Source organism: Crocuta crocuta, unplaced genomic scaffold (assembly GCF_008692635.1).
Source record: "Crocuta crocuta isolate KB4526 unplaced genomic scaffold, BGI_CrCroc_1.0 scaffold348, whole genome shotgun sequence".
NCBI classification, from domain to species: domain Eukaryota; kingdom Metazoa; phylum Chordata; class Mammalia; order Carnivora; family Hyaenidae; genus Crocuta; species Crocuta crocuta.
The window spans coordinates 525,924-535,536 of NW_027529573.1; positions in this window are offsets into that span (position 1 = coordinate 525,924).

Sequence of the window (9,613 nt, forward strand, 5' to 3'; positions counted from 1 at the left end):
TTCAGGGCAGTTGAGTTATAAAATCTTTGGCCTAGGCATGTTGTGTTAGGCATGGCCTAACAGAGACAACGATGAACTTATTCCCCACGAGGCAAGACAGTTTTTCCCAATAATTGAGCTTTTGAGAAGCCAAACCCTGGTAGTAGAACCGGGGTATTTTGCTTTACTATAAGGTTTGTGGGGATCTAATTTTCTAGTCTCTTACAGCCATTGTTTTCCCATGTTGGTACCAACGAAGTATCCTATCCACAAAAGGAAGGTGAGTGTTAACATTTCCAGCCAGCCAGAGCTGGCTTGGCCAACCCTATGGCAAAGAGTAGAGCAACAATCACAATAGTGAGAAACAACATGTGACAGTGCATCACGGTAAGGAAACATATAGAAAATAAGGACAGTGTTTTGTTTCATTGGAACATCGATTCCTCAAGCTTCTACCCTGCATAGATTAGTCAGCTTCCAGAGTGACTAAAGCAGGGCTGCAGTTTCCTGGAGCCTCTGGAGATGCAGATTGCTTCTTACATATGGTCAGCTTGCATAGTGTTGATGGATCAGGAATGCACTCCCAGTTTTGAGATCCTGGCTTCATTCTGCTGTAGTGAATCCAGGGACCCACACTGCATACCTTTACTGCAGTAAAGGTAGACAAAATGACAGTGAATGGGCTCCTCTAGAGGGATTTTAGGGTTTGGACATTTCACTCCTCTATCCATATTGCATCTCCTGGTTTAAAGGAGTGAGCGGCTGTAGACAGAATCACAGGTAATGCTCCCTGACCCTGGTGTAAGGTGGTTAGGGTACAGCCAAGAGCCCGCATCCATTATCTTAGGGTTAGATTGTCTATCTCATTTAGACCCGCCACTTATGCCCTTGATAATGGGGGAGGGTGCCCATAAAGGATTTTACAAGGGAAGAAGGCCATCTGTTTCTTTAGCCTCCCACTTGCAGGTACAGTCTGTTTCCCTAAAGGTCCCTTCTCTCTCCCTGCCTAATGTTACCCTTTTCCCTATTTATTTCTCCCCTGGAATAGGGCCTGTAACTGCTGCTAGGGAACAGGGACAATGACTATTCTGACTTCTTCAAGCTGATAAGGGATGGTGTAGGGGTACAGCAGTTAGAGTCTACCCAATTGTCAGTCGAGTGGCCCACAGTATGGTTTTACAGGAAGGCTGACAGGCATGAGGCAGCATAAACATTAGCAGACAAAGAGTAAAACACAAAGTAAAGATTATACTGACCAACAAGATGGCATCTTAAGATAATGTCTACAGTTTCCAAACATGTCAAACAATCTAAGAGAGACCCTGACTTTGTAAACAACATATGTCAGGGAATCTCTCATAACCCAGATCATGGAGGAACAGAAGCAGTAAGTAATCAGTGGTGGCTCTATTTCCAAGAGTTTGGCCCTAACTTAATTTAAAAAAATTTAAAGCATCTAATGCTTGTGAGGTGTTATTTAGAGTTTTGCTGAGTATATGCAGACATTTTCCTTTATTTTGAGATAAAACTTTTCCAAGAGCCAAGAGTTCTACTAGAGAAAGAGTTAAGGCAGCCATTTACCATTTTTAATTTGCAAATTTTAAGGTAAGCCAAGCCAAAATTTGCAAATTTTAAGGTATTATTTTATAAGGCATAGTTTTTATTACTTTTTGTGCCTTTTCTGTCTTGTAGGGGAAGACCTTTCCCTAATTAGTAAAAGTATTAATCCATATCAACAAATGTTGGAATTTCTTTGACCTTGGCATATGAGTGAAACCTAATTGTCAGTCTTTTCTGGATAGCCCCCAGTTCATTGATTGCCTGAGAGAGCAAGTTTGTGGTGAAAATATTGTTTCTAAGACATACTTCACAGGCTGATACTATTCGCAGACTGTTCTTGACAAAATTTTTTCCAATAAACATCCTTTGGGCCATTTGATAAGTTTTGTCTCTCCCTAAATGAAAGTCCTGATGCTGTGTTTGAATGATCCTTCAGCTCTGTGAGCTTGGTAATAGCAATTGCCCTGCTCTATTTGTAACCATTTCAAGGGCTGGAGACAGTGTCTAGGAGTCAGACCCCAGTTTATTTATTTATTATTTGGGGAGGTTGGGTGGCAGTGTTACAAAACCTGGTCTGGATCACCTGGCAGAAGAACCAAGCAGCACTTGAAGGTTTTGGAAGGTAGGAGGTTTATTTTACACCAGTGGGCTCATATGAGATCACTCTCCACAGGTCTGAACCCAGAGCATAAGGAAAGGGAACAATTTATAGTCTGTTATTTCTGCATTCCTCATTTGTAGCAATTTGGTGAGCAACAAGCAGGGTGGGAAGAAGAACCTGGATGGGGAGTCTTCAGTCAGGAACAGGAATTTCCCTATCAGTCCTGTCAGGCATCTTATAATAGATTTTTTTCCCCTATCAGCAGTAGCTGGGATTGAGTCTCCTTTAATAATTGATGTAGCAGCAAACTCTTTTCCTGAACCCTAGTATCTACAGCCTACAATATCCAGTAATTTTCAAAAACTTACATAATTGTTTATCTGTCTTGGAGTTAGTAGCACCATAGTGTCTAATTTACTCATAATGTCCCTTTATAGCAAGGGAGTAAGGTTCTCTGGCATTATCAGAAAAGAATGAGAAAAAATTAGGTTTTTCCATATACATCCCAGGGGCTGAGAGAAAATTTTAGTTAGAAGTTTTCTGGAGATGCCTCTAATCGTCATGCTGCATTTGGATAGCTGGCCTGGAGTGGAAAAGACAGAAAAGGTAGCTCTGGTGTTAAGAAGGAAATCAACCAATTTTCATTCTATACTTAGAGTTACCCGAGGCTCTGGGTTTCTGATACACAGTACGTGTAGTGGAGCCACCGTGAAGAGCCTCAGTTCTCGGTTAGTCTCTTCCAAGGACATTGCTTATCTGAGCCATCACACATAGAGGTCCCCTAGGGGCATTAAGATCTCCAGTGACTGTTTCCATACAAGGGGCATGGCTCATGGGGTTTTCATTTTGGTTGTCTCCCTCTGAGGGCATTCTCATTTTTAGTGCTCTGAACAGCCATATAAATGGCACCTTGGGAAGCCAAGTCGTAAAGCCACAAAGAAGGCCTCAGAATTTTTTAAGCCTCCTTTTGTTTTGTTTGCAATACACCCAATAGGCAGTTCCTAAGAGCTCCTCCAGGGTCTCTTCAAGGCCAACAGCCAATTTTTGCATTTTCTTTGAATATCTAGTGCTGATTGAGTGACAGATTTGTCCTCTCAAATCATTTCAGCCTTAGGGATGTCAGAGGAGATAGCCATATATTTAATGAGAGTCTTCCTCTACCTCTCCTGGAAGGCCATTGGCTCTCATTTTGTGTTTGTAAAATAGTGGCTAATTTAATATAGTTTAAGGGCTAAATCTTAGATTTCCTTAAATTTTTTAAAAACATCCGTCTCATTAAGAGTCTGATTTAACAAAAGCATTATACCTTTTCAGGTCAACTCAAAAACATATGTGCTGGGAGCCGCACCGGCCTCTCTGGATGGCAGTCACAGCAAGGAAATGGCAGTGTTTGGACAGCTCCAGCCACGAGAAACGAAAACTGGTATCTTTTTCTGCTACTGCTGGCTCATGTTGGAAATGAGGCTGCTGGTATTGACCGGGCCTCACAATATTCCATATCGGACCGATATTCCTAACATAGATACCTCATAAGGAAAAGCATATTCCTGCCTTTACAAAAGAGATTTTAGATGAAAGCTCTGTGGGTGATTGTCAAAAGGCTCTTCCTATGGGCCTTGCAGATCCAAAACTTAGATAATAAAGAGGGTTAAGAACACAAGAGTTACAATTGAGCCTGGTCCCAAGACAAAGAGCCTAATTTAGAATTAAGGAACAAATGGGGGCAGACCTTAAGTTAACACTTACACCTTCTTCTAACTGGTGATGAATGGCAGTCCCTTCCCCAAGTAATACTTTCTGCAAACACCCTCCCTTACTGGCAGCTGGGATGAGGATAAATAAGAGTAGTTAACACCTAACCCAAAAGCAAATGGTTAACACATTTAGGGTCCCCAAGTTGTTCACACATTCAGCATCCAATAGGTTTCCACAAACAAACCAGTTCAAAAACATTCATCCTCGAGAATCAAACGGAATGACTCCTGACCTAACTATTTACGACTTAACATATGTTATCCTATTTTTCACTAAGAACATCCTGTTATTTCTTTAGTTTTAAAATTCATTCAACTATGACTGGGATAATTCTACAATTTGTTATCGCAAAAGACTTCCCATTGTAAAAATTCCTTTCTCTGACCCCATGTTGTTTTTGAACCTTTAAATAAAGACACCCAAACCGACAGGACAGAGATGCCTGCCTGGGGATCATAAAGAATCTCAGGGCTTTCTCATTCTCTCTCTCACCAACACCGTCCATCCTTCAGGGACCCCTGGACCTGCTGGAGCCAGCCTCCGGCACATACGTAATATTCTGAGAAGCCTTTATGTACTTATCCAATCAGAAAATTTACCTAGATCTTTTTATCTGTCTTAAACCTTGTAACGTTGAAGGGCCTAAGTAATGCCATTTTGAGATTAAGGCCTCCATTAAGAGCAACCTCGGGCTGCACGTAGCGCCAGCTCCAGGAAAAACTTCAGCTGAAGCCACCCTCGGACCACCCTCAGGTCAGCCAATCAAAAGAAGCTAAGAAAGATAGGAGTAACATTCCTGTGGTCTGAGTCAGGGTCTGGGGACTATAGATAACTACTTTGTACAAACTAGCCAATCACCCACCACTTGCCTGAACCCCACGTGGGCCCTTTAAACTCACCTCATAATTGGCCATTTTCAAAGCATTCTCAAAGGTCATGATTGGGTCCCGCCAAAAGTAACGAACACCTCACAGATACTGAATGGTCAAAACTGTTGCCATGGGTGCTGTACAATTATGATTGGTACTTATGTGATGATGCTATACATACAACATGTGCACTGTAACACCGTCCCTTACCCCATAAAAACCCTGCTCGCTATTCTATTGTTTGGGGCTTCACCCTGCTGCCGCTGCGCCGGTTGACGGGTGAGCCCCTGCTTGAGCTTGTAATAAAGACCCTTAGGTACTTGCATCAGTGTCAGCTCCTTGGAGGTCTCAAGGGACTCACGATTCGGGCACGACAATGTAAAGGTTTTTCTTCTGATATTCTACCTTCTTATAAGGGAAACATACCTGGTACATTACAGGAAGGGCCTGGATAAGTAAGGTAGGTAGCAGAGAGCAGAACTGTTATTTTTTTTTTATTTTAAATATTTATTTATTTCTGAGAGAGAGAGAGAGAGAGAGCGTGAGCAGAGGATGGTCAGAGAGAGAGGAAAATACAGAATCAGAAACAGGCTCCAGGCTCTGAGCTAGCTGTCAGCACAGAGCCCAACGCGGGGCTAGAACCCATAAACCGTGAAATCATGAGCCGAGCTGAAGTCGGACGCTTAACTGACTGAGCCACCCAGACGCCCCTGTATTTTTTTTAAATATAGATTGAGGACCCTAGGAAGAGGGGGTTGAGGTGGAAGACTTCCCTTCCTCCATCTCTAGGTCTGTTTTGGATACAGGTAAGGGGCCCTTAATTGTTTCCTCTCCTGATTGCTGGACTTTAGAAAGGGTTGCCATTAAATTAAATTAAATTAAATTAATAAATTAATAAATAAATCACCTTACATTGCTTACATATATCTCAATTTTTTTATTAAGGCCCAAAAACAATGAACATAGGGGACTTCTCCCTATTTCCCTGCGCATTTGCAAGACAAGTCCAATTGTAGGATAGTATTATCATTGATATTTCCCTTTGGTGGCCAGGTTCCTCTTCCAATTTGTATTGGGAACAAGCCTTTGAGCAAGAGAAAATGAATCATAATGCATTCCAAAGGATTAATGGCCTTGGTTGGGGAGTTACCCATCTATAGGGAAAAAAAAGAAAGTTGACCTTTATCTCAATTTCCTATAGCTGGCCAGAAGAAACCTCATCTCCTGGCTCTGATTTTTGGCTGGCTATGCGACTGGCAGCCAAAAGACCTGTCAGTCATGCGAGGTGCTGGGAGTAGTAATTTTTACTCAGGCTTGACCCTGCCTCCAAGAGCTGACCTGGTCTTTCCTGTTTCGTTTTGTTTTGTTTTCTTATCCCTCCATTTCCCACCTGTAGGACCTTGGAGGTATGGACTGTGACCAAGCAAGACTTTCCTGGTTGTTGTAGGATGCATTAATTTTACTTTGGCCCAATAGTAACTTACATATTGATCACTGGCTGTTGAGAGAGAGGGTTAAAGGGCCAAAGTCAAGGTCTATCCCCCTGTCTTTTTCAACAATGCCCACATAAATACGTTTCAGCCATGTGGATATCCATTTTTGGCATATAATAGGCTAAGTTTAGCAAAGTGGCTCCCATGTATCTTAGTAAAAGCCCTTCATATCTCATCCATCGCTCGTATAGCAGAGGGATCCATTCGTCTGCTAAACAGGAACAACACAAATGTGGAGGATTTGGAGGCCGGTACTAAGGGTATTGCCATCATTTTCCCAGCCTCTAGATCGAAGAAGGAATTTTATTCTTAACCTGGTGTACTTTTAAATTCATTTATTTTAACCTTAGTCCGTCCTGACCACACATAAAATTTCTTTTTAAAGATTTTCCTTCATGAACCTTCTACAGCTTTTCTTTACATTTAGATTTTGTCCCAAGCCATTTCTCTCCAAACAACCAGTCTCATTTATGACAAAATTACCTTCTTTTACCTTCAACAAAAATATACTTCCATTCCTTATATCTTTCTTTCATATCTCCTACTTTTCTACATACAGAGTTGCTTTTCTATTTTTATTAATTTTAACTACAAGTAGCAGAATTTTAACTCTTAGAAACCTTAGTCTTCAGGGAAAACTAAGTAGTAACTAATTGTGAACCTCAGAATTTGTTAAATGGCAAATTTTTGAATCCATAAGCACAAAGCATGGTTTTCAACAGTTCTAAATAGCCTTAGGGTTTTTTTGCAACAAGTCAAAAGCACAGACCTACACCTAGTAATTAAGGCTTTAGCCTCTTATCTCATTAGATATCCAATGAATTCAATCTCAATATATCATGCAAGCAAAACTTTAACATTTTAGGTTACTAAAGACTTTGAAAGTTATCTTAACAATCACCCATGAAAACTTTGAGACAGACAAAATTAGCCATCACTTTAAGTCATCCTTTTGTTAACAAATTGGAACAGAGATAACATGAGCTTATTTGACCTTCAGCAAATCTAGGTAGAATAAGTTTGTTTCTGTGTGTTTTTCAATGTTGATAAACATTGTCCATCTCAAACCAACAAACTTAAATTAGTTTAAACACTGAATACATTTATGGAGAGCTTGGGTGGCTCAGTCGGTTGTGCCTCCGACTTTGGCTCAGGTCATGATCTCAAGGTTTGTGAGTCTGAGCCCCGCGCCCGGCTCTGTGCTGACAGCTAGCTCAGAGCCGGGACCCTGTTTCAGATTCTGTATCTTCCTCTCTCTCTCTGACCCTCCCCTGCTCACGTTGTCTCTCTCTCTCTCTCTCAGAAATAAAAACATTTTAAAAATAAATAACCAAATAAAAGCACTGAATACATTTTATTTGGGTCCATGTAAAGACAATTAGTTCCCCATGGTTCATTTTTACCTGGAACGTTGGTGGGGAAATCTAACTTCAGTGGTTTTGGCTCCATGATCTCTAGGAGAAGCTGATGGAGCCTGAGGCCTTGAGGAGACAGTAATGCAGGTTGCCCCCCCAGGTGGTGCAGAAAAGTAGGAGGGGAAGAGAAGGCACAAGAGGAGAGGTGCCAGCAGAAGGCAGAGAAAGAATTCCCAGTTTTAAATCTTGTCAGCTCAGACAGAGGAGCAGACTCCAGATTTCTTTTGTTTTGTTTTGTTTTCCACCAGTGGATTTAGGCAGTCCTTGTCAGTCTGGAGAAGACAGGGAATTTCCCCGAAACAAAAAAAGAGTTTTGGCAGCTGCTTGGGAATATTCCTTAAAGTCTCCGCTCTCAGGAAGAATAACCAGAGACAGTTGGCTCTAATTATCATAATCATTGACCCAGGAAAGGAATGAGAGACAAGTCCCCATATACAGTAACACGGTGACTCCAACCCTCCACCCAGCGCCCAGCGTCGAACACCTTAGAATTGCAGCTTCATTCCTTTTCCCTTGTGGAACTACTAGTGCAACTCTGGGAGGTGATCAGGCTCCCCTTCTGCCTCTTATGGGCAGGTCTGCTGAAATGAACCCAGGTTCTTACCAGCGTGACAGGCGCTCCCTGGGCTGGTTCCTGAGCCTCACAGGTTCCATTGGCACACATGGGGTCCTCACCCCCACGTGCCAGGAGGGCTAATTTCCTGCAGATAGAGTGGTCCACTGGTGCTGAAACGCCCAGAATTCGGGGGACCCCAAAAACAGACTACCAGAGACCAGAGTCAAAGCCAATTGGCAAGGGTAGTTTATTTGCAGGTTTAAAACTGGGCCTCCGCGCACTCGTCGCCGGTGACGCTGAGAGGCCCCGAACAAAGTCTTTGCAGCCTTTTTATAGACAGGAGCAAACAAGTCATGGGGAGGGACAGGGGATCTCTATGGTTACAGGTTTGTCATTGGTTGATATTTAAATGTGAACATATACCACATTTGATTGGTTCCCGCCATCAGGTTTTTGGCGAGATCCAATTACAACATTTAGGATACCTTTGAATTTAGCCAATCATACAGCGAGTCTAGGGTCTTGTTCGGCGACTCACAGGTTAACTTCTCTCTCTCTAGGCCCCTCCTTCAGTAAGGCGGAGGGTGGTTGCTGGCCTTTCCTGATTGGGTGTTGCCAAGGTAGTGTGGTGGAGTGATGTGGTGGGCAGTTTCTTCGGCCCTGGGCAGTGTGCAGCTGCCTGATAGTCCCGGGGAAGCTGAAACTCAAGCCTTAAGCAATGGTACAGGAGCGGAAGGAGCTAGTTAGGTTTTAGTTTCCCGTAGTGCAAGCACTTGTACAGAAGCAGAAAAGCTGGTTGAGTCTTTGGTTTAGTTTGTCTAGGCCCCTCAGTGCCAGGTGAAACCACTTCTCCCGGCGCCCCGAGGTTCGCATTCCCAGTGGCAAAGGAGGTGGAAACACGCCATCTCCGAATCCCAGATGGCAGCCCCCAAGTTACATAGCAGGATTCTCCAGGTTGCTTGGAGGGTTTTTTTTTTCCTTTCCTTAAGGAGGGGACCCTACCATGTTGCAGGATTCTCGCTCAGAGAGTCGTTACACCGAGACTTTTCTTTCCAGGAAGCAACTTTATTATGCTGGCACCGCTCAGTTGGGTTCGTACCCAAAAGAACTGAGCGGCCCACATCATATGGCATAGGGTTTTTTTATGCATTTTCTATTTCTTTGTCTCCCATATATGGTAACACACANGGATAGAACAATCAGCCTGCTTTCTCTCTGGGCAGAGCTGACGTTGCCACTGAGATAAGTGGAAGCCAAGATATTTAACCCTTTCTTGACAGATCTGGGCCTTTTTTCTTGAGACCTTGTAGCCGGCTTTCCATAGGAGGGTAAGGAGCTGCCGAGTCCCTTCCATGTAACCCTCCCGGGACTTCCCAGCTAATAGC